Source organism: Gopherus flavomarginatus, chromosome 16, assembly GCF_025201925.1.
Source record: "Gopherus flavomarginatus isolate rGopFla2 chromosome 16, rGopFla2.mat.asm, whole genome shotgun sequence".
NCBI lineage: Eukaryota > Metazoa > Chordata > Testudines > Testudinidae > Gopherus > Gopherus flavomarginatus.
Genome location: NC_066632.1, coordinates 11,119,827 through 11,133,479, shown reverse-complemented (window position 1 = coordinate 11,133,479; position 13,653 = coordinate 11,119,827). Strand labels below are relative to the sequence as shown.

At 61.2% G+C, this 13,653-nt stretch overlaps 1 non-coding gene across 1 annotated transcript; it reads right to left on the bottom strand.

Annotated features, from left to right (window-relative positions):
* Nucleotides 1–2,497: 2,497 nt before the first annotated feature.
* On the bottom strand, nucleotides 2,498–2,569 carry TRNAQ-CUG (transfer RNA glutamine (anticodon CUG)). The gene has a single exon. It is a non-coding gene; the product is annotated as a tRNA-Gln (tRNA).
* Nucleotides 2,570–13,653: the final 11,084 nt, after the last annotated feature.

Genomic DNA, 13,653 nt, shown 5'->3' with positions numbered 1-13,653 from the left:
GATCCTCCCATTCCCTGCCAACCCCATTCACTCCTTGCAGCACAGCACCCCCTAGCATTTCTTTCTCTGTCATGGGAGCTGTCTGTTGCTTGCTTCTCCCTTAGCATCATCTCTCCCCATCCTGGAGCACTGGCATTGCCCATCCTGAGCAAACAGGGAGGCCCCGGTGTGCCCCATGGCACTGCCCTGCAATTGTGGGGGCAGCTGTTGGATGGAGCCATATCAAAATATGGGGGTGGGCAAGGCTGGGGACCAGGACTCCTGGGTTCTCCCCTCAAATGAGGGAGGGGAGTGGAGATTAGGGGGTAGAGTGGGGGAGGAATGGGGCTGGGATCCAGAGCTACTTCTTTTTCTGGTTTTTTCCACCTCCTGCAGCTGCCTCGATCCTTTCAATGTGTTTCTTGTTCCATATTCATTTGCTGACTTGTGTAAATCACCCCAGAGGTGGCTGCATCTCAGTGTTGGGTGAGGCACCCTTGGCTGCATCACCTCCTAACCGCGTCTCTCTCCCCTTCGGGTGACCCTGCAGCACTCAGCAAACATCCACAAGATCATGGGGCACTTTGAGCACTGCGCAGGCAGGGGCCAGGCGCCCAGCCCTCCCTCCAGAGAATGGGACACAGCATCGACTACTTTTTACAGGGATTAAAAAGGGGCAAAGGAGGGCAAATCAGAGGAGTAGGTGGCCAGGGTGTGAGCAGGGGGTGGAAATTGACTGGTTGGGGGTCAAGCAGCTGGAGGCAGAATTAGGAGAGGGACTGAAGGCAAAGTCAGGGAGGTGGGAAGGAGCCGGAGTTAAGCCCGGAATGAGGCGCTGCCAGAGGGTTAAACCCCGGCACAGGCAGGGGCCGAGGGGGAACTGTTATCCCGGTGGGCTGAGACTCCAGTGTTTGCAAACATGGGTGGCGGGAGCAGAGGGCTTTTTTATTTCCCCTCTCACAGGCAGCACCTCTCAGCATGGACTTCCCAGGGCTGGGGTCTTAAAGGCACAGGAATCCGACTGCCTAGACCTGCAGCTCCTCTCTGATGTAACCTACTGAGGTGCTGCAGTAGGAGACTCAATTCAGTGAAACTGGGCATTCCCTATACGCCCCCCAGCCAGGGGGCTGTACCTCCCCTTGCTCGATTTTCCCCAACACCCCCTCCCTCAGAGGTCAGGTAGTTACATGCAGCGCTGCCAATGTTGTCATTGGTTGCAAATTTGAATGGAAATTGAAACGTTAACATACACTTTAAAAGCAAATACAACGTATGAAAACTACTTGTACCTGAGAAAGTCAAATAGGTTTGGAAAGTCTGGACAAAGCCGGGTTTCCTCACCCAGCTGTTGTGTTTGCTGACAATGTCGGTGCATTGGCTTCGGCAGTGTCGGCCAACCTTAGAATTTCAAATGATGATTTGTAAGTGAGGTGTGAATGAGCTCTCCCCTGACAGCGACTGATGACCAGGGTTGAGGGGAAGCTTTGGAACCAGACAGTATTTACATGAACTCACCTACTCTGCTGAGGTATCCAGCGGACAGAGCTGGGCTGCCTCTGCTCTAGGTGCCCAGAGGAGGGAGGGTGTGTGGGGCTCCAGCCTGGGACTCTTCCTCCCTCCTGCCAAGCCCTGACTATTAATCCCAGCGCTGGCACTCCTTTCTTCAAGCGCCATGTGGGCCAGAGGAAACGTGTGGTAGGAAGCACAAGGGCCAAGCTTGTGAACATCAGGTGCAGCAGCAAGAATCCCAACTATCAGGGTAGTAAGTTCTAGAGCCCTATCCCATTGTGGCCATCCCTGCCAAAGACCTGGCTCTCGGAGGTGTGAGTCACCCAGCAGGAGGGGAAAGATTCACTCTTACACAGCTGGAGACAGAGGAGTTGAGCTCTGGGGCATTACCACAAGCATGGGTGGGTGGCAAGTTTGTAGAAATTTTGGTGGTGCCCAGAACCCGCCCCCAAACTCCACCCCCACCTGCCTAAGGGTCTGGGAGGGGGTTTGGGGGGGATTAGGGTGCAGGATTCAGGCTTTAGGATGGAGTTTGGGTGCTGGGTGCAGGCTCCTGCAGGGTTGTAGGAAGGGGTGAGAGGTGCAGGCTCTGGGGGTGGGAAGGAGTGTGTGGGAAGGGGTGCACCCTCTGGGAGGGAGCGTAGGGCTGAGGATGAGGGATTCATGATGCAGGAGGGGGCTCAGGACTGGGGCAGAGTATCAGGGTTCAGAGGGAGCTCAGGGTTGGGGGTGTTGGAGAGGCTGAGGGCAGCCTGCACTAGGACTCTGGGGCAGCAGTTCTGCCCAGAACCCCTCTACTCCAGCAGCAGGAGCAGGCAGGGGACAGGCACATGCTGCTTTTCGTCAGGCAGGAATGCACCACAGCAGAGGGGAGGGGTGCCAGGCAGGGGCCAAGGGAAGAGACCCAACTCCAAATATTGCTGGAGCAGGGCCCCCAGCCCTGAATGTTCCTGGAGCACGAGCACCACAAATGTATATAACCTGCCGCCTATGACCACAAGCCAACACAAGGTCCCACTGAGATTTGAACTCAGATTACAGGATTCAGAGTCCTGAGTGCTGCCCATTACACCATGGGAGCAGCTTGTGCTGCCTTCTCTGCACATCGGTGACCCTCATGGGGCTGCTTGTGTAAGGGGGCTCTTGGCCCTTTACTAAAACTTAGTGTGTGTGTGGGGGGGGGGTTGGTTAGCTAGTTCCCAGCACCAATAGAAGGGGGAAGGATCAATGGGAAATCAGGGCCCTGAGACTGACAGTCCCCAGGGACAATGGGGAGAGGCCAAAGCTCCAATTTAGCTGCACTGACAGGCCAGGCAGTGTAATGAGGGAGTCACCAGGCCAGGGGGTCCCATCCTCCATGTGAGCTGGAACTGCCTGGGTGAGAGTGGGGCAGAGCTAAGGAGAGAGCAGGAGCCCGAGAAGAGCCGGGGAGCAGAGCTGTGCAGGTGTAGTGCCAGAAACTGCTGCATGTAGGAATTTGCAACCTGTAGCAGTTACTGATACCTGAGGTTGTTCTTATTTGCTGACTTGTCCTAATTGGCTAAAACTTGACAGTGGTTTCTCTAGCAAAGGCCAGTCCCTGGCCCCTTGGTCCAGACAACCTCCTTCATATCAGGCTAGGGTGACCAGATGTCAAGAATGAAATATTGGGATGTGGGGGGCGGAGCAAAAAAAAAAAAGCCAGAGGGCCCCCCTGCCACCAAGCGGAAATGACATAACCCCATCTCCAACCAATTCTTGGCTCCAACCTCTGCTACACCCACAGCTCCCCCATCCTCTCACTACTGGACCCAGCCTGGGTTCCAAGCTCTGCAGCCGAGCCACGATCCGGGCCCCTCCTGCAGCTCCCGAGAAAGGGGTGAACCAGGCAGCTCCTGACAGGAGCGTGTCCGCCCCACTTTTGTCTCTGCCCCCTGCCCACCTGGGCCCTGCCTGCTCCGTGATGCCCCCACCCCAATGCGCTGCCCGCAGGCTGCAGGGCTGGAACAGCTTCTGCGCTGCGCTCCTGGCCATGGCCATGGCCAGTGTGCAGACCTGCGGGGGAGGGGCGCTGCCTTCCCTCTCCAGGTCTGCAAGGGGAATGTAAAGCGGCAGTTCCTGTGGGAGTAAGGCGCTGCCATCCCTCCCTAGCTCTGCCAGAGGACTGGGCAGCAGCAGTATTAGCAGAGGCAGGGCGCTTGATTGTTTCCCAGGCTCTGCAAGGGGACTGGAGAGCGGCCGTTCCTGGGCGCGTGGTGTGCTAGGTTCCTTCCTAGCTCTGCGACTGGAGTGGGGAGCAGCCGTTACTGTGGGGGTGGGGCACTGGGTTCCCTCCCCAGCTCTGCCAGGGGCCTGGGGTGCGGCCCTTCCTGCGGAATAAGGGCGCTGACTTCTCTCCTTAGCTCTGCGAGACCACTGGGGAGCCGCCGTTCCTGCAGGATCAGAGCGCTGCATCCTCTCCCTAGCTCTGCGAGACCACTAGGGAGCGGCCCTTCCTGCGGGAATAGGGCGCTGCCTCCTCTCCCTAGCTCTTCGAAACCACTGGGGAGCGGCCCCTCCTGCGAGATTAGGGCACTGCTTCCTCTCCGTAGCTCTGCGAGTCCACTAGGGAGCGGCTCTTCCTGTGGGATTAGAGCGCTGCCTTCAATCCCTAGCTCTGCGAGAAGACTAGGTAGCGATCTTTCCTGTGAGATTCAGGCACCGCTTTCTCTCTCTAGCTCTGTGAGACCACTGGTGAGCGGCCCTTCCTTCGGGATTAGGGCACTGCCTTCTCTCCTCAGCTCTGCCAGGGGCCCGGGGAGCACGCCCTCCTGCGGTATTAGGGCGCTGCTTTCTCTCCCTAGCTCCGCGAGACCACTGGGGAGCAGCACTTTCTGCGGGATTAAGACGCTGCCTTCTCTCCATAGCTCTGCGAGACCACTGGGGTGCGGCCTGTCCTGCGGGATTAGGTCACCACCTTCTCTCCCTAGCTCTGCGAGAGGACTGGGGAGCAGCCCTTTGTGCGGAATTAATTTGCCAACTTCTCTCTCTAGCTCTGCGAGGTCACTGGGGAGCACCCCTTTCTGTAGAATTAGGGCGCTGCCTTCTCTCCCTAGCTCTGCGAGACCACTGGGAGTGACCGTTCCTGCGGCTTAGGGCGCTGTCTTCTCTCGCTAACTCTGCGAGACCACTAGGGAGCAGCCCTTCCTGCGGGATTAGTTCACCGCCTTCTCTCCCTAGCTCTGCGAGACCACTGGGGAGCGACCGTATCTGCGGGATTAGGTCGCTGCCTTCTCTACCTATCTCTGCGAGACGACTGGGGAGCGACCGTTCCTGCGGGATTAGGGCACTGCCTTCTCTCGCTAGCTCTGCGAGACCACTTGGGAGCGGCCCTTCCTGCCGGCTTAGGGCGCTGCCCTCTCTCCGTAGCTCTGCGAGAACACTGGGGAGCAGCCTTTACTGCGGGATTAGGGTGCCACTTTCTCTCCCTAGCTCTCCGAGACCACTGGGGAGCAGCCCTTCCTGCATGATTAGGGCGCTGCCTTCTCTCCCTATCTCTGCCAGACCACTTGGGAGCGGCCCATCGTGCGGGGGCGGGGCGCTGGCTTCCCTCCCCAGCTCTGCCACGGGCCTGGGGAATAGCCCTTGTTGCGGGATTAGGGCGCTGCCTGCTCCCCGTAGGTCTGCGAGACCACTGGGGAGCAGCCCTTCCTTCGGGATTAGGGGGCTGCCTTCTCTCCCTAGCTTTGAAAGACCACTGGGGAGCGGCCCTTCCTGCTGGATTATGGCACTTCCTCCTCTCCCCATCTCTGCGAGACCACTGGGGAGCTGCCCTTCCTGAGGGATTAGGGCGCTGCCTCCTCTCCCTATCTCTGCGAGACCACTGGGGAGCAGCACTTCCTGCTGGATTATTTCGCTGTCTTCACTCCCTAGCTCTGCGAGACCACTGGGGAGCGGCCCTTCCTGTGGGATTAGGGCGCTGATTCCTCATCCCGGCTCTGCGAGACCACTGGGGAGCAGCCCTTCCTGTGGGATTAGGGCGCTGCTTCCTCTCCCTAGCTCTGCGAGACCACTGGGGAGCGGCCCTTCCTGCGGGATCAGGGCGCTGCATCCTCTCCCTAGCTCTGCGAGACCACTGGGGAGCGGCCCTTCCTGCGGGATAAGGGCGCTGCCTCCTTTCCCTAGCTCTTCGTGACCACTGGGGAGCGGCCCTTCCTGCAGGGTTAGGGCGCTGCCTCCTCTCCTTAGCTCTACGACACTACTGGGGAACGGCCCTTCCTGCGGGATTAGGGTGCTGCCTTCTTTCCATAGCTCTGCGAGACCAGTGGGGAGCAGCTCCTCCTGCGGGATTAGGGTGCTGCCTCCTCTCTTCAGCTCTGTGACACCACTGGGGAGCGGCCCTTCCTGCGGGATTAGGGCGCTGCCTCCTCTCCCTAGCTCTGCGACACCACTCGGGAGCGTACCTTCCTGTGGGATTTGGGCGCTGCCTCCTCTCTTTAGCTCTGCGACACCACTGGGGAGCGGCCCTTCCTGCGGGATAAGGGCGCTGCCTTCACTCCCTAGCTCTGCGAGACCACTGGGGAGCGGCCCTTCCTGCGGGATTAGGGCGTTGCCATCTCTCCCTGGCTCTGCGAGACTACTGGGGAGCAGCCCATCCTTCGGGATTAGGGGGCTGCCTCCAATCCCTAGCTCTGCGAGACCACTGGGGAGCGGCCCTTCCTGTGGGATAAGGGCGCTGACTACACTCCGAAGCTCTGCGAGACCACTGGGGAGCAGCCCTTCCTGCGGGATTAGGGCGCTGCCTCCTCTTCCGCGCTCTGCGAGACTTCTGGGGAGCGGCCCATCCTGCGGGATTAGGGCGCTGCCTTCTCTCCCTAGCTGTGCGAGACCACTGGGGAGCCTCCCTTCCTGCGGGATTATGGCGCTTCCTTCACTGCCAGCTGTGCGACACCACTGGAGAGAGGCAATACCTGAGGGATTAGGGTGCTGCGTCCTCTCCTTAGCTCTGCGAGACCACTGGGGTGCCACCTTTCCTGCGGGATTAGGGCGCTGCCTCCTCTCCCTAGCTCTGCGTGACCACTGGGGAGCGGCCCTTCCTGCGGGACTAGGGCGCTGCATCCTCTCCCTAGCTCTGCGAAACCACTGAGTAACGGCCCTTCCTGAGGGATTAGGGCGCTGCCTCCTCGCCCTAGCTCTTCGTGACCACTGGAGAGCGTCCCCTCCTGCCCGATTAGGGCGCTGCCTTCTCTTCCTTGCTCTGCGAGACCACTGGCTACCGGTCCATCCTGCGGGATTGGGGTGCTGCCTCCTCTGATTAGCTCTCCGACACTATTGGGGAACGGCACTTCCTGCGGGATTAGGGCACTGCCCTCTCTCCATAGCTCTGCGAGAGCACTGGGTAGCGGCGCTTCCTGCAGGATTAGGGCGCTGCCTTCTCTCCCTAGCTCTGCGAGACCACTGGGGAGCAGCTCCTCCTGCGGGATTAGGGCGCTGCCTCCTCTCCCTAGCTCTGCGACACCACTGGGGAGCGGCCCTTCCTGCGGGATTAGGGTGCTGCCTCCTCTCTTTAGCTCTGTGACACCACTGGGGAGCGGCCCCTCCTGTGGGATTTGGGCGCTGCCTCCTCTCTTTAGCTCTGCGATACCACTGGGGAGCGACCCGTCCTGCGGGATTCGGGCGATGCCTTCACTCCCAAGCTCTGCGAGACCACTGGGGAGCGGTTCTTCCAGCCTGATTAGGGATCTTCCTCCTCTCCGCGGCTCTGCGAGACCACTGTTGAGTGGTCCTTCCTGCGGGATTAGGGCGCTGCCTGCTCTCCCTGGCTCTGTGACACCACTGGGGAGCGGCTATTCCTTCGAGATTAGGGCGCTGTATCCTCTCCCTAGCTCTGCGACACCACTGGGGTGCAGAACTTCCTGCGGGATTAATGCGCTGCCACCTCTCCATAGCTCTGCGAGACCACTGGGGAGCGGGCTTTCCTGCAGGATTAGGGCGCTGCCTCCTCTTCCTAGCTCTGCGAGACCACAGGGGAGTGGCCCTTCCTGCAGGATTAGGGCGCTGCCGCCTCTCCCTAGCTCTGCGACACCACTGGGGAGAGGAACTTCCTGTAGGATTAGGGCGATGCCTTCTCTCCCTAGCTCTCCAAGACCACTGGGGAGCGGCCCTTCCTGTGGGATTAGGGCGCTGCCTTCACTCCCTAGCTGTGCGACACCACTGGGGAGCGGCCCTTCTTGCGGGATTAGGGCGCTGCCTCCTATCCCTGGCTCTGCGAGACCCCTGGGGAGCAGCCCTTCCTGTGGGATTTGGGCGCTGCCTCCTCTCCCGCGCTGTGCGAGACTTCTGGGGAGCGGCTCATCCTGCGGGATTAGTGCGCTGCCTTCTCTCGCTGGCTCTGCGACACCACTGGGGAGCGGCCCTTCCTCTGCTATTAGGGCGCTGTCTCCTCTCCCTGGCTCTGTGACACCACTGGGGAGAGGCCATTCCTGCGGGATTAGGGCGCTGTATTCTCTCCCTAGCTCTGCGACACCCCTGGGTTGCGGTCCTTCCTGCGGGATAAGGGGGCTGACTTCTCTCCTTAGCTCTGCGAGACCACTGGGGAGCAGCTCTTCCTGCAGGATTAATGCGCTACCGCCTCTCCCTAGCTCTGCGAGAACACTGGGGAGCGGCCCTTCCTGCGGGATTAGGGCACTCCCTCCTCTCCCTAGGTCTGCGAGACCACTGGGGAGCGGGCCTTCCTGCAGGATTAGGGCGCTGCCTCCTCTCCCTAGCTCTACGACACCACTGGGGAGGGGACCTTCCTGTGGGATTCGGGCGATACCTTCTCTCACTTGCTGTGCGAGACCACTGGGGAGCGTCCCTTCCTGCGGGATTAGGGCGCTGCATCCTCTCCCTAGCTCTGCGAAACCACTGAGTAACGGCCCTTCCTGCGGGATTAGGGCGCTGCCTCCTCTCCCTAGCTCTGCGAGACCACTGGGGAGCGGCCCTTCCGGCAGGATTAGGACGCTGCCTCCTCGCCCTAGCTCTTCGTGACCACTGGAGAGCGTCCCCTCCTGCCCGATTAGGGCGCTGCCTTCTCTTCCTTGCTCTGCGAGACCACTGGCTACCGGCCCATCCTGCGGGATTGGGGTGCTGCCTCCTCTGATTAGCTCTCCGACACTATTGGGGAACGGCACTTCCTGCGGGATTAGGGCGCTGCCCTCTCTCCATAGCTCTGCGAGAGCACTGGGTAGCGGCGCTTCCTGAAGGATTAGGGCGCTGCCTTCTCTCCCTAGCTCTGCGAGACCACTGGGGAGCAGCTCCTCCTGCGGGATTAGGGCGCTGCCTCCTCTCCCTAGCTCTGCGACACCACTGGGGAGCGGCCCTTCCTGCGGGATTAGGGTGCTGCCTCCTCTCTTTAGCTCTGTGACACCACTGGGGAGCGGCCCCTCCTGTGGGATTTGGGCGCTGCCTCCTCTCTTTAGCTCTGCGATACCACTGGGGAGCGACCCGTCCTGCGGGATTCGGGCGATGCCTTCACTCCCAAGCTCTGCGAGACCACTGGGGAGTTGTTCTTCCAGCCTGATTAGGGAACTTCCTCCTCTCCGCGGCTCTGCGAGACCACTGTTGAGTGGCCCTTCCTGCGGGATTAGGGCGCTGCCTGCTCTCCCTGGCTCTGTGACACCACTGGGGAGCGGCTATTCCTTCGGGATTAGGGCGCTGTATCCTCTCCCTAGCTCTGCGACACCACTGGGGTGCAGAACTTCCTGCGGGATTAATGCGCTGCCACCTCTCCATAGCTCTGCGAGACCACTGGGGAGCGGGCTTTCCTGCAGGAGTAGGGCGCTGCCTCCTCTTCCTAGCTCTGCGAGACCACAGGGGAGTGGCCCTTCCTGCAGGATTAGGGCGCTGCCGCCTCTCCCTAGCTCTGCGACACCACTGGGGAGAGGAACTTCCTGTAGGATTAGGGCGATGCCTTCTCTCCCTAGCTCTCCGAGACCACTGGGGAGCGGCCCTTCCTGTGGGATTAGGGCGCTGCCTTCACTCCCTAGCTGTGCGACACCACTGGGGAGCGGCCCTTCTTGCGGGATTAGGGCGCTGCCTCCTATCCCTGGCTCTGCGAGACCACTGGGGAGCAGCCCTTCCTGTGGGATTTGGGCGCTGCCTCCTCTCCCGCGCTGTGCGAGACTTCTGGGGAGCGGCTCATCCTGCGGGATTAGTGCGCTGCCTTCTCTCGCTGGCTCTGCGACACCACTGGGGAGCGGCCCTTCCTCTGCTATTAGGGCGCTGTCTCCTCTCCCTGGCTCTGTGACACCACTGGGGAGAGGCCATTCCTGCGGGATTAGGGCGCTGTATTCTCTCCCTAGCTCTGCGACACCCCTGGGTTGCGGTCCTTCCTGCGGGATAAGGGGGCTGACTTCTCTCCTTAGCTCTGCGAGACCACTGGGGAGCAGCTCTTCCTGCAGGATTAATGCGCTACCGCCTCTCCCTAGCTCTGCGAGACCACTGGGGAGCGGCCCTTCCTGCGAGATCAGGGAACTCCATCCTCTCCCTAGCTCTGCGACAGCACTGGGGAGCGGCCCTTCCTGCAGGATTAGGGCGCTGCCTCATCTCCCTAGCTCTACGACACCACTGGGGAGGGGACCTTCCTGTGGGATTCGGGCGATACCTTCTCTCACTTGCTGTGCGAGACCACTGGGGAGCGTCCCTTCCTGCGGGATTAGGGCGCTGCCTCCACTCCCTAGTACTGCGAGACCACTGGGGAGCGGCTCTTCCTGTGGGATTACGGCTCTGACTTCACTCCCTAGCTGTGCGACACCACTCGGGAGCCTCTCTTTCTGCGGGATTAGGGCGCTGCCTCCTCTCCCTAGCTCTGCGTGACCACTGGGGAGCTGCCCTTCCTGCGGGATTAGGGCGCTTCCTCCTCTCCCTAGCTCTTCGTGACCACTGGGGAGCGGCCCTGCCTGCAAGATTAGGGCGTTGACCTCTCTCCGTAGCTCTGCGAGACCACTGGGGAGCGGCCCATCCTGCCGGATTAGGTCGCTGCTTCATCTCCCAGCTTTGCGAGACCACTGGTAAGCAGCTTTTCCTGCGGGATTAGGGCGCTGCCTCCTGTCTCTATCTCTGCGAGACCACTGGGAAGCGGCCCTTCCTGCGGGATTAGGGAACTTCCTCCTCTCCGCGGCTCTGCGAGACCACTGTTGAGCGGCCCTTCCTGCGGGATTAGGGCGCTGCCTGCTCTCCCTGGCTCTGTGACACCACTGGGGAGCGGCTATTCCTTTGGGATTAGGGCGCTGTATCCTCTCCCTAGCTCTGCGACACCACTGGGGTGCAGAACTACCTGCGGGATTAATGCGCTGCCGCCTCTCCCTAGCTCTGCGAGACCACTGGGGAGCGGGCCTTCCTGCAGGATTAGGGCGCTGCATCCTCTTCCTAGCTCTGCGAGACCACAGGGGAGTGGCCCTTCCTGCGGGATTAGGGCGCTGCCGCCTCTCCCTAGCTCTGTGACACCACTGGGGAGAGGAACTTCCTGTAGGATTAGGGCGATGCCTTCTCTCCCTAGCTCTCCGAGACCACTGGGGAGCGGCCCTTCCCGTGGGATTAGGGCGCTACCTTCACTCCCTAGCTGTGCGACACCACTGGGGAGCGGCCCTTCTTGCGGGATTAGGGCGCTGCCTCCTATCCCTGGCTCTGCGAGACCCCTGGGGAGCAGCCCTTCCTGTGGGATTTGGGCGCTGCCTCCTCTCCCGCGCTGTGCGAGACTTATGGGGAGCGGCTCATCCTGCGGGATTAGTGCGCTGCCTTCTCTCGCTGGCTCTGCGACACCACTGGGGAGCGGCCCTTCCTCTGCTATTAGGGCGCTGTCTCCTCTCCCTGGCTCTGTGACACCACTGGGGAGCGGCCATTCCTGCGGGATTAGGGCGCTGTATTCTCTCCCTAGCTCTGCGACACCTCTGGGTTGCGGCCCTTCCTGCGGGATAAGGGGGCTGACTTCTCTCCTTAGCTCTGCGAGACCACTGGGGAGCAGCTCTTCCTGCAGGATTAATGCGCTACCGCCTCTCCCTAGCTCTGCGAGACCACTGGGGAGCGGCCCTTCCTGCGAGATCAGGGAACTCCATCCTCTCCCTAGCTCTGCGACAGCACTGGGGAGCGGCCCTTCCTGCAGGATTAGGGCGCTGCCTCATCTCCCTAGCTCTACGACACCACTGGGGAGGGGACCTTCCTGTGGGATTCGGGCGATACCTTCTCTCACTTGCTGTGCGAGACCACTGGGGAGCGTCCCTTCCTGCGGGATTAGGGCGCTGCCTCCACTCCCTAGTACTGCGAGACCACTGGGGAGCGGCTCTTCCTGTGGGATTACGGCTCTGACTTCACTCCCTAGCTGTGCGACACCACTCGGGAGCCTCTCTTTCTGCGGGATTAGGGCGCTGCCTCCTCTCCCTAGCTCTGCGTGACCACTGGGGAGCTGCCCTTCCTGCGGGATTAGGGCGCTTCCTCCTCTCCCTAGCTCTTCGTGACCACTGGGGAGCGGCCCTGCCTGCAAGATTAGGGCGTTGACCTCTCTCCGTAGCTCTGCGAGACCACTGGGGAGCGGCCCATCCTGCCGGATTAGGTCGCTGCTTCATTTCCCAGCTTTGCGAGACCACTGGTAAGCAGCTTTTCCTGCGGGATTAGGGCGCTGCCTCCTGTCTCTATCTCTGCGAGACCACTGGGAAGCGGCCCTTCCTGCGGGATTAGGGAACTTCCTCCTCTCCGCGGCTCTGCGAGACCACTGTTGAGCGGCCCTTCCTGCGGGATTAGGGCGCTGCCTGCTCTCCCTGGCTCTGTGACACCACTGGGGAGCGGCTATTCCTTTGGGATTAGGGCGCTGTATCCTCTCCCTAGCTCTGCGACACCACTGGGGTGCAGAACTTCCTGCGGGATTAATGCGCTGCCGCCTCTCCCTAGCTCTGCGAGACCACTGGGGAGCGGGCCTTCCTGCAGGATTAGGGCGCTGCATCCTCTTCCTAGCTCTGCGAGACCACAGGGGAGTGGCCCTTCCTGCGGGATTAGGGCGCTGCCGCCTCTCCCTAGCTCTGTGACACCACTGGGGAGAGGAACTTCCTGTAGGATTAGGGCGATGCCTTCTCTCCCTAGCTCTCCGAGACCACTGGGGAGCGGCCCTTCCCTTGGGATTAGGGCGCTACCTTCACTCCCTAGCTGTGCGACACCACTGGGGAGCGGCACTTCTTGCGGGATTAGGGCGCTGCCTCCTATCCCTGGCTCTGCGAGACCCCTGGGGAGCAGCCCTTCCTGTGGGATTTGGGCGCTGCCTCATCTCCCGCGCTGTGCGAGACTTATGGGGAGCGGCTCATCCTGCGGGATTAGTGCGCTGCCTTCTCTCGCTGGCTCTGCGACACCACTGGGGAGCGGCCCTTCCTCTGCTATTAGGGCGCTGTCTCCTCTCCCTGGCTCTGTGACACCACTGGGGAGCGGCCATTCCTGCGGGATTAGGGCGCTGTATTCTCTCCCTAGCTCTGCGACACCCCTGGGTTGCGGCCCTTCCTGCGGGATAAGGGGGCTGACTTCTCTCCTTAGCTCTGCGAGACCACTGGGGAGCAGCTCTTCCTGCAGGATTAATGCGCTACCGCCTCTCCCTAGCTCTGCGAGACCACTGGGGAGCGGCCCTTCCGGCGGGATCAGGGCACTGCATCCTCTCCCTAGCTCTGCGACATCACTGGGGAGCGGCCCTTCCTGCAGGATTAGGGCACTGCCTCCTCTCCCTAGGTCTGCGAGACCACTGGGGAGCGGGGCTTCCTGCAGGATTAGGGCGCTGCCTCCTCTCCCTAGCTCTATGACACCACTGGGGAGGGGACCTTCCTGTGGGATTCGGGCGATACCTTCTCTCACTTGCTGTGCGAGACCACTGGGGAGCGTCCCTTCCTTCGGGATTAGGGCGCTGCCTCCACTCCCTAGTTCTGCGAGACCACTGGGGAGCGGCTCTTCCTGTGGGATTACGGCTCTGACTTCACTCCCTAGCTGTGCGACACCACTCGGGAGCCTCTCTTCCTGCGGGATTAGCGCGCTGCCTCCTCTCCCTAGCTCTGCGTGACCACTGGGGAGCGGCCCTTCCTGCGGGATTAGGGCGCTTCCTCCTCTCCCTAGCTCTGCAAAACCACTTGGGAGCGCCCCATCCTGCGGGATTATGGCTCTGCCTTCTCTCCCTAGCTCTGCGACACCACTGTGGAGCAG